Source organism: Mya arenaria, chromosome 6 (genome assembly GCF_026914265.1).
Source record: "Mya arenaria isolate MELC-2E11 chromosome 6, ASM2691426v1".
NCBI classification, from domain to species: Eukaryota; Metazoa; Mollusca; class Bivalvia; order Myida; family Myidae; genus Mya; species Mya arenaria.
The window spans coordinates 8,278,487-8,297,083 of record NC_069127.1 but is presented as its reverse complement, the minus strand read 5'-3'; the positions used below and the strand labels follow the sequence as shown (position 1 = coordinate 8,297,083).

The 18,597-nt window shown below is 34.7% G+C and overlaps 1 protein-coding gene across 2 annotated transcripts in view; it reads left to right on the top strand.

Annotated features, from left to right (window-relative positions):
- The window catches only part of LOC128237189 (cGMP-inhibited 3',5'-cyclic phosphodiesterase 3A-like), a 133,066-nt gene that overhangs the window by 1,597 nt on the left and 112,872 nt on the right, over positions 1 to 18,597 (top strand). The gene's annotated exons all lie outside the window — the stretch shown is intronic.

Below are 18,597 nucleotides of genomic sequence, written 5' to 3'. Positions count from 1 at the left end.
GATTTCAAGAAGATTTCCAAAACATTAATGTCTGCAATGGGAAACAAATTCATTTCTTATAAGGCTATTTTCATTGTGACTATATGTGAACAATGTGTTTTTTGATTTGAAGTAGATAAATAAGTACGACAGGAAATGATCATTCATAAAAGTGTTTTATAGTATTATGCAAGTTTGTAACTTGAGGTTTAACGACGTCTAGCTGGCTCTGACATGATGATATTGTGTATAATTATATACATTTCTTGCTAGATACGTATAATCAGTACACTGGCCCACTTCTGAAACTTGAACGGTGACCATGCTGAGTTTACATTTGGTACATTTGTAAAAAAATGAGTAACATATTTGGTTTTTGTTTCAAGATTTCCATCTTGCCCCAGAACATTTTTATGTCGGCTGTGTAGCATGGCACACACATCTTTTGGGATCGTTGTCAGCATCATTGTCAGCATCGTTGTCAGCATCATTGTCACCCATTCACTTGGAGCAGAAGGATGCTGATAAAAAAGGACAGGGTGCAGCAGCCTTCCACAAGTCTTTGGCTAAAACCCTCATGCATATTTCTGCATTAAATGTCATGTATTGGTGTGCTCCGAGGTCTAATATGCCATATGGTTGGGCCATAAATTAAAAAAAGTTCTGAAGGGACAAAACAAATTTCAAGTATAAATATTGAGCGTGCAAAATATGAATTTCCTGAGGATTCAGAAATTAAAGTCCCAAATAGGCATGAAACAGTTTTAAATATTTTTTTTTTTTTGAAATAGCTTGAAATCCCCTACCCTGTATATATATATATATATATATATATATATATATATATATATATATATATGACAGTGGTAGCATTGTGACCTGTGATAAGGTCACAATTATTATTGATATATAGGTTAATTACATGAGAACTTGTCAAGTGCTGGGGGATGTTGTTGCTATGATTGTTAGCTTCCCAGGTCATTACCAAGGGCTAGTTATACAAGCATTTGGAGGAGATGTGACCAGATAGTTCAGAGTTGTTGTGATGGAAATATTGAGCTTCAGTAGACAAGAAGTCACTGTCTCTTATAATGAATCATTTTAAAATGTGCACTTTTGTTTAAAAGATGTACTCTTACACCCAAATAAGCACTACCACAATTAATACAATTGTTGTAATTTACCGCAAAGGATGAATAAATAGCAAAACAATGGTTATAAAGTGTATAAATTAATTAGAAAGGTGCAGAAAACATGGTATTTCTACCTGATGAAATGATAGTTGATCACTGTTAATCTTTAAGGACCTACCTGTCATTTAATATTTGTGCGTTTTAAGATATTAAACACACAGTTACAATCTTGTTATCAGTAATTAATATTTTCAATAAATGCATCATTTAATAAGTAGTTAAAGATTTATCACCCAAAATTTATGTTTGTTATATATTTTTATGTTTGTACGCTTATCACTCTAAACTTTCTATTGAAAATTGAGCAAAACTAAAGTGAGCATGGCAAATTAATGGTGCATAATTAAAATAATTCTTAAGTAACCATGAGGGTAAGAAAAACCCAAATACAATTGTATGTTGTTGTTATCTTCTTTGGTGTAAAGGCAAAAAAAATCTTTGTTCCCACAATCATCTCCAAAAAAAAAAATAGGGTGGATATTTTTTTTCTTTTTTTGGAGAACCAGTTTTCTGTAGCAAACCTACCTATATCAAGGTATATCACTACTGTAGAAGATTTTAAAATATGAAATGGTCAAATTATAACATGTTCAGTCAAACATGCACATTGTTGAGGAAATAATGAAAATAAAATTCACACTACGTGACGGCAAAAATTATAAAGTGTACAGTCAGGAGGAAAAGTGTTAGCATTAAAGTAATCTTTTTTTTATACACTCATTGTTCATTTTAAGGCTTATTTTATGTAAATGCAGTTCACAAATATTATACATTCCATAAGTTGTAAACTAGTTTTATAGACTTTTTCACAATTCCATTCTTATAGTTGAGTTATTGCTGCTATTTTGTATCTCAAAATCTGTTTTTGATCTATCGTTTTATAGTTCCATTAACAAATGAAATTATTTAACACTTTGATTACTGCTAAGTCGGAGAATATGTAACGGCCAAGATACTATCACGTGTCTAAATTAATTGTTACATTAAATCAATTAATAGGAAATCTGTATTATCATTAACAGATAAAACTGTTCAGAGATTTTCCACCTTATGTTTAAATATGCCTCGTCCCACCTTAGGAAATTATCTCTATCTCACCTTAAATGGCTGATATTTAAAATAGGATGCAAGAGCCCCTTCCCCACGTCCCAGAAATTGTTTCCATCAAATCTGAATGAGGGCCTCCCCCCCACCCTCATCCCTGGACAGATTATTGACCCCTCCCCCACCCTCATCCCTGGACAGATTATTGACCCCTCCCCCCACCCTCATCCCTGGACAGATTATTGACCCCAACCCCTAAATCAGAGAAATTGTCTGCTGTATGTATATATTGACATTGACCTAAATAAGCTTATGTAATTAAATAAGCTTATGTAATTCTATATTATAGTTCACTCACTTTTACAATGATGCATCCAGTTTATGTTCTGTATTAACTTAAAAGTAAAAAAATAACAAAGAATTAAAATTGAACTGTTAGCATGTATTTTAGTTTGGTAAAATTGAATTTTTAGTCTTGTCAGTGCAATTATTTTAAATGATTCCATTTATGTTGACATGTGCGTGCAAAAGCAATTTCATACTGCTTTGTTCTCAAAGAAATAAATTACACCTGATGTAATTCCCTACAAATATTTGTTCTTTAAATTACCCAACAGAGTGATTTCAGGCTGCAGAGACTGGAGTATTTACGTCATGGCCTAAATTGAGCTTGAAATTTCACTTGAATTAAAGCATTTATAGGAGCTCTTTGTTCAAAGTGTTTTAACCTAGGTCAGAAGATTAATTTATTCAAAATAAACCTTAGTCATGAAAACAGATAAGTGAGAAGCTAACTACCCGTGAACTAATTTTATAGTTTGGTAATTGATATGGCATGATTATAATAACTTGTCAATATTGAAATATGGAGCATTAATCTAAATTCGAGACTAATGCACCTATACCTTTCAAATTATGACGTCGATGATCACATTGAACATACAGGTTTGTCATTATCATTACCTCTGAGCTCTTCAATGTTTCATACATTAAGGGTGTTGGGATAATTAACGAACAGCCTGGAAAAGTCTATTTCATGGATACACTTCTGAAATTGTTTCATGTCTGGTTAACTATATCATATTGCATATAATCTCTCCCTTCCTATATCATACTGGAGAAAAATGACTGATATTTGAAAAACAAGGCCAAGTAACAAAGCTAATTTGAAATCAATCACCTATAACTTATATAAGGCAATATTTAGTTACACAACAAATATAGTTAGCGTATCTAAAATGTTTGAGAGTGTTTTCTTTGTTTTTGCCTACACACTGTATCCAGAATCGGAACGGGCCGTAAACAGTCAGTAGAATGAGTGCGTAACCGTTCAATAAGTATCATGCGGATAAATCAGACCACTGGTATATGCTGCAGTAGTTATTGAACATTGTCCACGAAACCTAGCACAAAATAGTAGTATCACCCGCTAACCACGTGATTAAAATTATACACTTGCGCTAAACTGAAATAATGCACCGTGCAGTAGTAATTACTTATGAATGATCCTTTTTTTATTATTATTTATTAAGGATAAAGAATAATGAAATATTTCTTCACAAGCAATGTGTTATAGGTACATTGTTTTATCTGTATTTTTTTTCACAATTGTACACTTTTATAGTTTCCAAACCAATTACCGGTAAAAATGGAAGGCAATTATGGTGACATTTTTTGTATGATGAAAGGGCTGCCTCTCAATTTGTTTATTTGTTTACCATTTGTTTAATTAGCTCTGATGACGGTAGGTGCATAACATGATGCAAGTTTATTTGACATTTTCATTTATGTCAATTGCATGCTTTATTTTCCAGTGACAAAACTATTTAATCATTTGCATTATTCCTCTGCATCCAATCATAAAGACTATGTTTGGACTGTTTCATGGCAGTGAAAAAATCTTGGACATATAAATCAGGAGACATCGTTCACATGTTAATAGAGATTTGTTTCTTTTTTACTTACTTTTGAAAGTATTATTTTATATAGCAGTCCAATATCAGTTTAAGGTCAAACCTATAATATTATGTTCAAAACATGAACTAATTTCAACTATTATGTAAAGATACATCTATACATGGCCGATCAAGGAAGTTATGTAACGTAGGGGGTGCATTGGTCCCTCGCCCAAAACCGAATTGAAATTAATAATGAGCATTAAGTGTTGGCAAAGCTTTTCGGGATACAGTCCATCAAGAATTTTTTTACAATTTCTGGTCTGAAATGGTGCATTTTAAGCTTATTTAATTCCTGTTTTGTCAGCGATTGACACAAAAAGTAAACCCACAGGGCCTGCCCCGTCCCCCCCCCCCACTCCCATCCCCTAAATCCACTATTGCAAAACAACATGAAACAAATTTCTTCAAACATAGTTTATTTGATTTTGTAGTTTGATTCTAATTGCAAACAATAGTAATAAAAAATAACATATACATGCTGATAAAAATATTAATAATGTGTCATTCATAAAGTGAGTAATGTTCTATTAGAGCATCTATATCATACTGTTTGACCACAGCCCTGACCAATCATGGTCTCTTACATGCATCATGATGGATGATAAGCCTATTATAATTAATGGCCATTATGACAAATTGACTATACTTTAATGATAACCATACATGTTTATGGGGGAAAGTAGCAATGGTCAGTCATCTTATGAACTATTGTATCATTATTATTAATGATCAAAACTTTGAATCAATTATTCATGGTTGTTACAAGATATATTTTTAAACAGAAAGTTTGGCTGGAAATGTTCATCTGTGCTTAAGTCAGATTAACAAGTAAAATATTTCATTTTGCGTCTAACACTGGCTTCAATGTATTCAGTTGATAATCGTGATTTTACGTCATTTTGTCATATGCTTGGTGATCAGATCGTTCCACTGTGTGCATTATATATAAGAGCAGTTCATTAACAAAAAAAATCATCCACATATTTGATTTAAAATGTGGTAATTAGACAGATTTATTTTATGTGAAAAAGATAAGATATGTTTAAATTTTGGTCACGTTTTCTGTCTAAAAAAGGACACAGTTGCCATCTTTTTTCCGAGCGTATATATGACAAAATATTGCAAAAGCAAGAGGTTCACTTTAAGATTATGTCAGTGTTACAATTGAATTGAATGTTTTGCTTGCAAAATCAAATAAACTGTGTTTGAAGTGACAAAAACATACAACTTTTATTTTGGAAATAGATACATAGAGATATTGTCTCATGTCATATGATCTTTTATTAAGATGGCCCCAGGGTGTTTAAAATCAAGGATTAGGGGTTATTGTATCTGAGGTGGTATTCAATATGCATCTTAGGCCAATTTTATGGTCATACATCATTGACTTTAACCACTCCATTGGTCAGCTATTAATAACAAGTAATACAATTAGATACATCATTCTTAGATCCAAAAAAGACCAATATTGAATATTAGCCCTGTCCTTGAAATCACGGTCTTTGCATGATGTATTCATCTTGCATGATCCGGTCAGCAGCAGAACATATTGACCATGTAGTCCCAAAACAATTATTGCACCATGTTAAGATCATTAAATGATTTGATGGAGGTCTACCATGTTAGGATCATTTGATTGAGGTTTAGCATGTTAAGATTTTGATGTTGGTTTACCATGTCAAGATCATTGGATGGAGGTTTACCATGTCAAGATCATTTGATGGAGGTTTACCATGTTCAGATCATTGGATGGAGGTTTACCATGTCAAGATCATTTGATGGAGGTTTACCATGTCAAGATCATTGGATGGAGGCTTACCATGTCAAGATCATTTGATGGAGGTTTACCATGTTCAGATCATTTGATGAAGGTTTATCATGTTAAGATCATTGGATGTAGGTTTACCATTTCAAGATCATTTGATGGAGGTTAGCCATGTCAAGATCATTTGATGGAGGTTTACCATGTCAAGATCATTTGATGGAGCTTTACCATGTTAAGATCATTGGCTGGAGCTTTACCATGTCAAGATCATTGGATGGAGGCTTACCATGTCAAGATTACTTGATGGAGGTTTACCAATTAAACCATTGGATAATGTAACACTGTTCTTACATTTTTTTACAAATTATAATCCTGTTATTGATTTCACTGATTATAAGATTCACAACTGGCGACTGGTCAATTGACCTAAAGCAGTGTTTAAATTGTGTCCTGCGACTTTAATTGATTTGTCTACACTCAGGGTATTGGGGAGAACATTAAAATTTGTTTAATCACACAGATGGAAATTAGCACAAGCTATAAGTTTGACCGTGCAGGGAATGTGCAAAATATTCATTTTAACTTCAGCAGAATAGAAAACTGAAAGTCATTAAAATGGGCTTGTTGTGGAAAAATTTAGTTTTCATGCTGTATTATACAGTAAAATCATTACAAGGCAAGTGACTATGGAACATTCAAGGTTGTATTTCATAGTGGCTAAAACCCTCATTTTTGGTATGGAATATTCCTGGGCCATTTATAGAAAATTGTGAAATCAGGACTCGAAAGAGATTGGCACATCGCTCGAACTGAAATTCCGTATGCAGCTAGAGTCTCAAAAAAGTGTTCAAGTGTTACTCATATTTATAATCAATAAAACAAACATAAAATGTGAGTGATAAACCTTTAACTACTTAGTAAATGATGCATTTATTTAAAACATCATTTACTGGTAACATGATCAGCTTGTATTTGATAGCCGAAACACACAAATATATAAAATGACTGGTTGATCCTTAAAGATTTATGGAGATCACCGATTGTCTATGTTAAAGTGTTAAAAGTGTTCGGGTCATTGACCCCATCTTGCATACTAATGAGATAGCAGTTAATTCAAACGGATGCAACGAGATTTTGAATGATATCAAGTTAAGCATTTAAAAATTATCCTCTGCTGACAAACAGCAAGACAGCGAAAAGTGAACATGAGCTGTGGACTTTTTTGAGCACCTTTGGATACGATTCACTTGGACTGTCCCAATATTCATGAAAGTCAGCGTAATATTTGAAAAAGAACAACGCAAATCCTTATTTCTTTATATAAACTGCATGAATATTATACAAAACAACAACAAAGATATTAAATACCAATGGCTCTAGCGATGCATCCATGTCTTTGTTTTTGCATTGTACTTTTTGTGTGTGTTGTTGTTTCGCCTTGTGATTTCCAGTTGGCATCCTTTATGCAAATTAGAATTTTCTGAACATAATTTGAAGATGGCAGGCAAATTGAAAGTACATCATTTTATAAGGTGGAAACACCATGTTTTCTGCACCTTTCTTTCAAATTAAAAACGGTATCCACCATAAGAACCATCGTTTTCGATATTTATTCATCCTTTTCGGGTAAATTAAAACAATGGTATTAATTGTGATACTGCTTAAGAGTGCATCTTTAGTATTATTTGTAATGTAGTGTTTGTGTTGAAAGTGAAGGAAGTGTTCAGAATGCAAGGGAGGCCGGGGCTACATCCTTTTAACATGCACTAAACCATCGAAACCATATTATTTGATATGTATCATAAAGATCTGAAAACAGAAATAGGGAAAAAAGCATTGTAAACAGAACGTTCTCTTCATTGTATATTATATGGGCAGTTGTAATTCTGGTGTTCAATAAAAGTAAATGGGTTTTCTAGGATAATGCTTTGTTTACATGATCTGGTTATGAAGCAAGCTCCAACATCTCTGTTTAAACAATTTCTCCAGAATTATTTGTTGTTCTAAGGGCTAACATCATCCTGAAGGCCATGTATAATGTCCGGGGTTTCGGTCATGTGCACCCAGGAATGTATTTAGCATGTATGTCTAATTGAAGTATTTCCCACTGGAAACAGAGAAAGTACTCATATTTTGTTAATTAAAGTTCTAATCATGAATCTTTTTGAAAGATGTAGACAAGAAGGATTCCCATAGGGGTTGTAAAAACACTCACTTTTTGATTATATATTTCTCTACCTTGTTCATTAATCCTTCACTGACCATAATTGTATATTCACCCCTTTTTATACGCCCGAAGGGTCGTAATATGTTATGGCCTCCATCGTCTGTCAGTCTGTTAGCAATTCCGTGTCTGGGCCATAACTTGGTAATTAATAAAGCGATTTTCAAATAACTTTATACAAATCATCACTACATTAAAAGGATGTGTCGCGCGCAATTTCCAGGTACATACCTCAAAGATTAGAATCACCCTGGGGGTGCTTTAGCAAATCCGTGTCCGGGCCACAACTTGGTCACTAATAAAGTCATTTTCAAATAACTTTATACAAAGCATCATTATTAAAAGGATGTGTCGCGCGCAATTTCCAGGTCCATACCTCAAACACTAGAATCACCATGGGGGGGGGACGTTAGCAATTCCATGTCCAGGCCATAACTGGGTTACTACTAAAGCAATTTTCAAATAACTTTATACAAATCATCTCTACATTAAAAGGATTTGTCAAGCATGCTTTCCAGGTCCGTACCTCAAAGGCTAATTTCACTGGGGGGCGTTAGCAATTCCGTTTCAATATTGGAAGTTTAAGCCTTTGTTGTAAACACTTCACACCTAGTAAGCAGTATACTAGCATAACCTAAATGTTTATTAAAGACCTCAAGCCGAATCTTCTTCGGGCGTATAATGCTCCGTTTCGAGGTGCTCTTGTTAAGTATGCAGTGTTCACGGACTTTTTCAGGGTAATCTGGACTCTCAGAGGCTTGTACATAGTATACAGTACCAAAACAATCAGTTTTGTTTAATAGTATTTGATATTCAGGATTCAGGTAGAAGGTATGCAAGGACGAGAAAGGGTTAATCACTTAATTATTGATACCTTACTCATAAAGTGTAACCAGTACCTGTACACTTATCAATGTCAGAAAATAGTATCAATAATAAAGATATTTGACCATATGTATTTGACCTCATCTGTTTATTGAAGAATAACAGTGCACTTGTTGTTATAGCTGTGATGGTGACGTCAGCATATCTTGGAGACAAGACGAGTTCACATAATATTCACCACCAGCCATGCATTCTTTGCATATTTTGCTTATCGCTGCAATTTGTCCTTATTGCATTAATGTTATCTTTTTAATCAATTTTTCACTCTTCCCAGCGATAAAAGTTTAATATAAGCATATCGCACTCTGCGTTTATATCGGCTCATGTCCAGTCAACGCTACGCAGCATTGTGAAGTGTTAAATAACCGTAATTAAGGTAGCTGTTTTCAATTTTCTGACAGTTATATATCTTTGTTTCCGTACTATAAATACAATTGACAATCTTCTTATTGTACCTGCGGCACGTGTTACTTGCATGTCGTGTGAGCCGTATCACGGTGATTATGTCACGTGCATGTTTTCAGAAGTCGTAAGCGGTAGCAGCAGATGAACGCTGGGATATGCGTACCATCATGTTGGCTACTGCGGAATATATCCCCGAAATTAAGCTGTATGATGCAATCTCTCACACGAAGGCAACGCGGTTTTTAAAAAAAAAAAGGTGTGGTTGGTATTATATATATATAATATATAGGAAGTACAACCACTCATCAAATAAATTTGATGAATTATGCCCTCTTATTAAATGAGAATGATTACAAATATTTTACGGTATCTGCCTTTGAGCATTTAATATCCTCACAAATACATAATCATTAAGCTTTGCTTATACAGGACTGATTATTTTCAAGAAATGGGATGTTCTTTTAACATTGTACTTGAAAATGGTAGAATGTTTCAGTGAGCTTGACGTGCATGATGTACTTATGTTACGGTAGTTATATTCTTTCTTCTGGCACAAGCAAAACTAAACAAAACGCAGATTTGTAGACTGATGTTTAAACAATAGAAGAAATACACACTAGCTGAGTGGTACCCTTGGCTTTTGCACAGCAAGCCATAATTAAGCATGACAAATACATGGAAGTATATCATCTATAACTAGTCTACATGCCAAAATATAGTCAGTACACAACTTTTCTCAACTTAGAAGCCTTCATGCCAAAATACAGTCAGTACATGACTTTCCATGCTTGTGAATGTGTGTATATGAGGTTCATATGTTGTGCAGTAAACTTGAATAAGATCAGAAAAATAGTCAGGATATTACGCCTTGTTTGATAAAGAAAAAAACAACAGAAAAGTGTTCTTGACAGAGTCTCAGTGCAGCCTGACAATCTCCACAAACTCTTGTAAGAGTCTCATCCCTGCCAAAGCATCTGAGGTGATCTTAATTGAATGTCATCCTTGCCTGACAATCTCCACAGAGCTCTTGTTACATAGAGAGCCTCATCCCTGCCCTACAGTATCTGGGGGCGATCATAAAAGGGTCTCATCCCTGCCTCAGCAGCACTCTTGTAAGAGTCTCATCCCTGCCTGAAGATCTCCGCAGAGCTCTTGTAATAGTCTCATCCCTGCCTGACGATCTTAGCAGAGCTGTTGTAAGAGTCTTATCCCTGCCTGACAATCTCCGCAGAGCTCAAGTATGAGTCTCATTCCTGCCTTACGATCTCCGCAGAGCTTGTGTAAGAATCTTATCCCTGCCCGACAATACCCGCAGTGCTCATGTAAGAGTCTCATCCCTGCAGTGCTGTTGTTAAGATTCTCATTCCTGCCCTACAATATCTGGGGCAATCTTAAAAGGTCCGGTCTCACCACTGCCTGAATATCTATGCTTCACTCTTTTAAGAGTCTCATCCCTGCCTGACAATCTCAGCAGAGCTCATGTTAGAGTCTCATCCCTGCCTGACAATCTCCTTGGTGCTCTTGTAAGAGTCTCATCCCTGCCTGACATTCTCCACCACCCTCTTGTAAGAGCCCATCCCTGCCTGACATTCTCCACCACCCTCTTGTAAGAGCCCATCCCTGCCTGACATTCTCCACCACCCTCTTGTAAGAGTCTCATCCCTGCCTGACATTCTCCACCACCCTCTTGTAAGAGTCTCATCCCTGCCTGACATTCTCCACCACCCTCTTGTAAGAGCCTCATCCCTGCCTGACATTCTCCACCACCCTCTTGTAAGAGCCTCATCCCTGCCTGACATTCTCCACCACCCTCTTGTAAGAGCCTCATCCCTGCCTGGCATTCTCCACCACCCTCTTGTAAGAGCCTCATCCCTGCCTGACAATTCCTGCAGAGCTCTTGTAAGAGTCTCATTCCTGCCTGACAATTACCTCTAATGCACAATTCTTTTTTTAACCTTCCATTTAACGTTTCTCTGTTTTAAAAATGAAGAAATAAATTCAGTCGGCCCTGCCTCGCCATTTTAAAAAATACTGACGAGATTAACAGGTCTCCGACCTAATGCTTCAGAAAGAAGCCAGCGGGCTAATAATTTCTGTATATGAGAAAACATGTCAGCTTCTCAATGCTCTTAGAATATCAGCAGGAAACTTGTGAAGCTTCCTTTGTCATCACTGACGTCAGCAACACCTTTGAAACCTCTGAGATGCTTAGACATTCCAAAACTAATTGAACCCTTGCTCTTGTTGCTCTAAAGTCCTTTAGAGGAGCAAGCTTTAAAAAGCTTATTTCACTTAGCCTAATTTCATACTTTATTTTGAATTTACTAAACAAGAAATAGTATATCGTAACTATCATAAAGATAAATACCAAAAAATCTTTAAAATTTTAAATATTCCACAAATTATACCAAAACAAAAATAGTGAGCTTATATATATATATAAGCTTAATTCTGTTATAAGGGACTGATGCCATGTTATGCAATAAGGTTATTCTTGGCCATTATAAACTCAATACCCTGTCTCTAAAAAATTATTCCTTGGTGGACTTACAAAATTTGAACTTTCCTTTCTCCTGCACAACTGATTGCACAGTGCATTTTGAAACATATACAGGTTAAACCAGTCTACCTGCTTCCTAATCATATATTACTAAGGGCCTTTCTGTGTTCATCCCATGATTTAAACTACTTTCAGTACCTCAAAATTCTTCAAAGATAGTATTTTAATGATTTGCAACTGTTGTAATTATTCGAACTTGTGGCAGGCTCTGCTATACATATCAATTCCATGGTAAAGCAGTATCTGGTACCAAAACAATGTACCCTTTATAAGTTCTCATGAATAGAAATTTGTTGAACTTCTGTTTACTTAAAATGTGTGTTTTAATTTTGAAAATAATTTGTTTTTCCAACAAATAAGATGTAATGTTTTTGATGTGGTTACATTGAATCGAAACAAAACTATGTCATTACGATCCTTATGCTCTGTTTTTTTTCTTATGTCGTAAGTGTGGGTGATTTTAAATGAAATTTTGTGAAAATGTCTGTTGTGATGTAAAAACGATGATGTATTGTGGTGTGAAAATGTTAACTAGATTAAAGATACAGATAACATAATGGTGATGAGGAGTGAAACAAAGGCTTCCATGGATCAAACCACAGATCTATCTGGCTTAGAAAGGTTTACATTCAAGCAAGAGAAGCACAAGAAAATAGTGCAAAAATCCGCTGGACTACATGTATATTTGTATATTTGTATTGGAAATGCACACGATCAATGTAAAATGATGTCAGCCCAAATTGTATTTTGTTAAAATGATTTCAATGAATACTAACAAACATGAGTATATCACTATTTTTTAATACTTTGCTGTTGTTTGCTAGTCTTCTTATGCACATTTTATGTAGGGAACTTTTGTGACCACTCAAAACCCAAATATAATGGTTACGATGACAATGTGAAATCGATGGTGCTGCCCTTATCACCATAATGGCTTCATATATTATATCATTATACCATATTTTTCCGAATGGCATTTTCAGACTTATTACATTCACAGTGGCTTGATGACAAAGGCTCATTAAAGTCATAATAAAAAATTTCAACTAGCCAAAATTATATTTTATACATACTTGAACATGTATATCGTCAATATAATACATTGCCATAGACATAAAATGAGATTTGACAAATTTATGTTTATTGCAATGTATTATATTGATGATATACATGTTCAAGTATGTATAAAATATAATTTTGGCTAGTTGAAATTGTTTATTATGACTTTAATTAGCCTTTGTCATCAAGCCACTGTGATTACATTGTGTAGCAATGAATTTGTCAGTAAATATTGGTGGTGTGTAACATTGTGATGAACACTGTATGGACACCAGGGTACAGATTTATTTAAATGAGGCTAACACAGTAATCCCCCATTTTGGAAAGCTGTATTCAAGGGAGTACTCTGGATTCAAGAATTTATTTTATGGAAGATACAAAATGGGAGGTGGCATTACCTGTTGACTTGCAACCACCCCTCAGAACCGAAATTTATTTGGTTTAAAGATTTTATCAAGTGGGGTGGGTATGGGGTCTTTTTTAAAGAAAATTTTAACAATTTCTAGTCCAAAAGTGTGTTTTTTGGGCATATTTCATTATTTTTTTCTCCTGTATTGTAAGAAAATGTATGCTTGAACGATTTTATCCGGACCCGCTAGTGCAATATATTAAAACAGCTCGAATTTTTTGAAAGCGGATGAGATGTCGGGGGTGGAGAGGTTGGGGATGGGGGGCCTTACATCTTCAGTAATGATCATCAAATTGGCAAACGAAATATTAAAACAGCTCAAAACAGCTCAAATTTGTATGCTTTGAATCAGGATAAGCATATTATATTGAAAGGTCCTATAGAATCTGAAATTGCCCTGGAAAAGAACAATTACAGCGAATCTGTTCGTTAGGACATGCACTTTTACAAGGACAAATCAGGTTGTAAATTGCTGCAAGATTGATGAGCCCGTTGTAATGTTCGCTGTGTAGTTTTACTGTTGTGATGGAAATGAAGGAATGTATTTTTTCTTACAGCGCTCTGAAAATCTAGCTATGAAGGGGAATGAGAAATTTTGGCCACTCAGACGCTCAGGCATTTGAAGGAAACATTCTTGTTTTCTATTCATGTTCCTCACAGTGTTGCAGACTGTCCATTGGTTGTGTTTTTAGCTTCTTCATCATATTTTTCTCGTAGAATAAAAGTAGTAACTTGATCTTTTAACAGCCATATAAAGTGGACAATGGTCAGTTTAATGCCCTTTTCAGCCTGTGTCAAAATATTGATAGTAACCATTATCATAATGAACTTGTAGTTTTCTGAAAGGTGTAATGTTATTGTGTAGGTAAATAAAACTTGCAAACCATTTAATAAAAGCTCGTTTTGTCGTACATTGACCTTGAAGTAGTGAGACACATCACGGTTGCCATAATATTGAAGTCATGTATTGTGCTGTTGATTGCCATTTGAAACTCAGAAAAGCATTTGCACACTTGACACAAGGTTCTGTAATGTTTTAGAAATATAAAACTGTTACATGCTCTTATGGAAAGGACAACATTAATAGAAGTTCTGAATTAAGCCTTAAACATTGCCACTCAAATTATTGAGTCCTTATTGAATATACTTAAAATAAGGGCTTCTAAAATTTTGAAATCTTAATCTCCAATCTCCTTCAGTCTGGGCCTGTCAACCCTCCCCCCCCCCAAAAAAAATAAAAAAAAATAACAATAATATATTTTTTTATTATTTTGCCCCCACAAGTATCTACCTTATTTGCAAACAGATTTTCGAAGTTTACTTTAAAAATATTGTGAAAAAATCTATTACAGAACTTGGTTAATACACTACACTTAACAATATGTGATAAAATTTGTTGAATGCAAATCAAGTTTTGTTTTCTTATTAAATTATGATATATTGTGCAGGAAATGTCAGCATTTTTTTAATGCTTCAAATGCTTTCAAACCGTTTTTAAACCATAATTTTTACTTCAAGTCGACCTTTTCATAATCCTCAGACAGATTTATCATGTAATAATTAGCGGATTAAGCAGCTTGTTATGTGACAAATGGATAGCTGCAAGCACATTCCGGTGATCTACCATGTGTTTGGAACCATAACACGTGTCTGCCAATTAACAGATATCAGGTGATTATGCATTGTAGCGAATGGAAGCAGCTGGTCGGGACTTGGTCTGATGGTTATCATGGTTATCTGGACACGTTGATTGGGGTATTTGGGGATGTGTGAATGAAGACCATGGTTTGTGTTTTACAATTGCCACATTTTCTACTGATTTAGCTGTTTTGGACCGAAGTTAAAAAGAAATGAACAAATTTCGGATCAATTTCATTGCAATTTTCTGCCATGGAAATCAATCCATCGTGTTCAAAACCAGTCCTTTATGACTGACTGGCATTCTGTTTCACTTACGTCATAAGAATTGGTTGTGTGTGAAAACTAGACGATGTTATGAAGTGTGAAACAAACGGAATAACCATATGAATGACAATAAGATTTTGCTGCATAAAAACTGTCTTAGGGAATTTTTTGCACACTTTATTTGAAATTTATTCTTGCCATTTGCATAATGAAGAGCTTTAATGCTTAAGACATTTTCCCCTCGATTTCCGCCATTTTTCCATCTGTCTGACCATGTTACACGTTAAAGCTGCACTTTCACAGATTGAATGTTTTGACAACTTTTTTTTTTGTCTTAGAACGAGCCAATTTTTGTGAATCCATAGAAACCAGTTATATCAGACTGCTGACAAAAAATCAGATCTCAGAAATTTATATTAAAGGACAAAAAATTATGTTTTGTGCATTTTTCTTAAACGGTTAAAGCCATAAAACAATAATTTTTGAACGGAAATAGGAAAATCAACGATCTGATTTTTTGTCAGCAGTCTTATATCATTGGTTTGCAGAAAATTTGCCCTTTCTATGACAAAAAATAAAAAAGTTGTAAAAATGGTAAATCTGCAAGAGTGCAGCTTTAAGACGTTCCAGTCTTACACTGCTTTATGGCTCATACCTCTAAGCGCAAACATCGACAATTATTTTGTCCAGCAGATCCTATTTTCTCCTCTCCATTTCATTAATACATGGCTTTACTTACAAACGCTTCTTTCTTATCCCTCTTTTCCCTTAAAATCAATAGTTATACCGTCATGAGTAAGTTTCTCGTCATTTTGTGATGACTTACGAGTTGCGGATTTAGTCGGTTTTCCTTTCGAGGTTTTCTCTGAGAAAGAGAAAACCAAAGCCATTAACATCAATTATTTCTTTCTCTGAACACTTGTAGTGACAAGAGACTTCCCTGGCAATGTTGAGAAAAAGATGCTTGCAAAGATTTACATAGTTTATATTGCGACTCACTGACTGATCCAGCTGCCTTCCACAGCCCTAATAAGGGATATTTTTTTACTTATATTGAGGTGATGTTCAGGACTTGTATTGGAACTACTTTGTTGAAGTTTAAGGTCAAGGTCACTACACTGCCGTCCATGGCGTATAAGCCTTGCAACAGCTCCTTTATGAGGAGCGAAATCTGGTTCTCCTTCCAACTGGAATGGCTGTCAATAAACGAAAAACATTATTGGCTAAAGTAACACAAATAAGGCCCTTATGAAACACTTTGGAAAAATAGTTAAGAATGCTGGCAGAAATAGCCTAGAAAACTAAATGGAATCATCATCTAATTACATGTGAAGTACCAACATTAATTACTGCAGGAGGAATTTCCATTTCTCCCATGGTGTATTTAATAAAGCAAATATTCGGATCAAGGATTTGCAGTTTGTCCCAGTATTTGAAGTGTTAATCTGTATATAGTTTGTGTTGTTTTTTAATTAACAATATAAATACACCAAACTTTTTCACAGTTAGTCCCCAGTTGTCCTCTAGGATTCTCTGAAGTTTTATTGAAGTGTGTTTAAAGTGTCAAATCAAAATTGTATTTGATTAAGAAAAACACATTTAACCTTTATAAAATGAAACATGAATGGCTGATCATTCTTTACCTATTGCATTACTAAACTGTCTATATTTATGATGCATTAATACTTTAGAACACCAGTTGCATAGTTTGTTAATTAGCACTGTATGATGAAATGATGTAAAACTTCTTTGTCATTGTAGGCCATTATGCACTTTATATAATGGTTTCTCTAAAAAGAAATCTCTGTGACAGCATTATTGTTGTACGTCCTGTTGTTATTGGTGGTGTAAAAGCTTGATTAATGCTAACGACTGGCCTTGTCTCGTGAAGGTGTTAATGTGACCACAAGGTTAGCGTGACGTTTCCGTGGAGCTTCCATGAGACTTCCACTCCCCGACATCATGGTAAGCTCTGACAACATGCTGTCGTCGGCTGATCTATATTTGAATGTCTATAAGGAGAGGGGACTGTAGATATGTCATCTTGTCAGAATATAAAGATCATTAGAAATTGCTTCACTAAAATCAAAGAGATTTTAACATTCAAATTACAAATGTATTAATTGCCATATTAGGCAGCCTTTGTTACAGACATTAAAATGTCAGCGGATGTGTGTAATGTTTTAACTGAAACATCTTGTTTAAAGACAAATGGTACACTCCATTGTTAGGGCTTTAAAATATTGATCGATTCCTCACTCAAATATTAGGATGACACACCAATTCTTGAATATCACTCTGCATGTTCAGAATACCCAGTCAATTTTGCGTGTTATGAGTAGGCTTTGGTCGTGTTCTGAGGGTTTATAGCCCAACACTGAGATGATTATTATATATATATAATCACTTAGAGGTCCAAGTTTTTTCAAGTTCACTGAGTTCTTTGCTATAGATCTTCACAGGGTACCGGCAACGAATTTGGGAACATATTTTAATATTCCCAGAAACACCTCACAAGTTCTGCAAGTTAAGAAAGTTTGCAGAAAAATTTATATGCGTCATGGGAACATCCAACACTCGACATTTTAACGACTAGTTTTGTTGTGATCAATAATAAATTGTCTGGTATCTCTCTCCCTTTATAGGAAAATTGCACGCGAAACCGTCATTGCCTTATTTTTGACGTGCGACTTTAGAACGAAAGATTAATGACGGTAATTGCGTTTTCTCCCTCATATTTTTGTCATCTGATATGTTTTGAAAAAATCGTACTCAAATTTCAGACTTTGAGAGATCCCCGGAAGCTTAGGCCAGAGTTTTTTTATCATTAGATTTACAGGAGATTTTTCAAAAAGTTGGGTAAGGAGGAGGAAATAAAAATAAAAATAAAATGCATAAAATGTCCCAAAGGAGAAATAAATAAAAATAAAATGGATTTTTCTTCGATTTTTTTTATTTTTTAAATCTTCTTATATCATGAAGACAAAACACACGTTACTTGTGTCAGCTTTTTCATAGGCTGAACAAAGGGTGAAAGACCACCATACAGTTTCAAAAGCATAATTAAAGATCCTTTTAAAGACTGAAAATATTTACCTTAACACAGTTCAAGCGCTTATTGAAATGCACCAGTCAATTGTAACCACGGCACCCCAGGTCCAGCCAACTCCGGGTAAAATCCATGTCCTGCAGGAACAAACTGAGGGTAAAA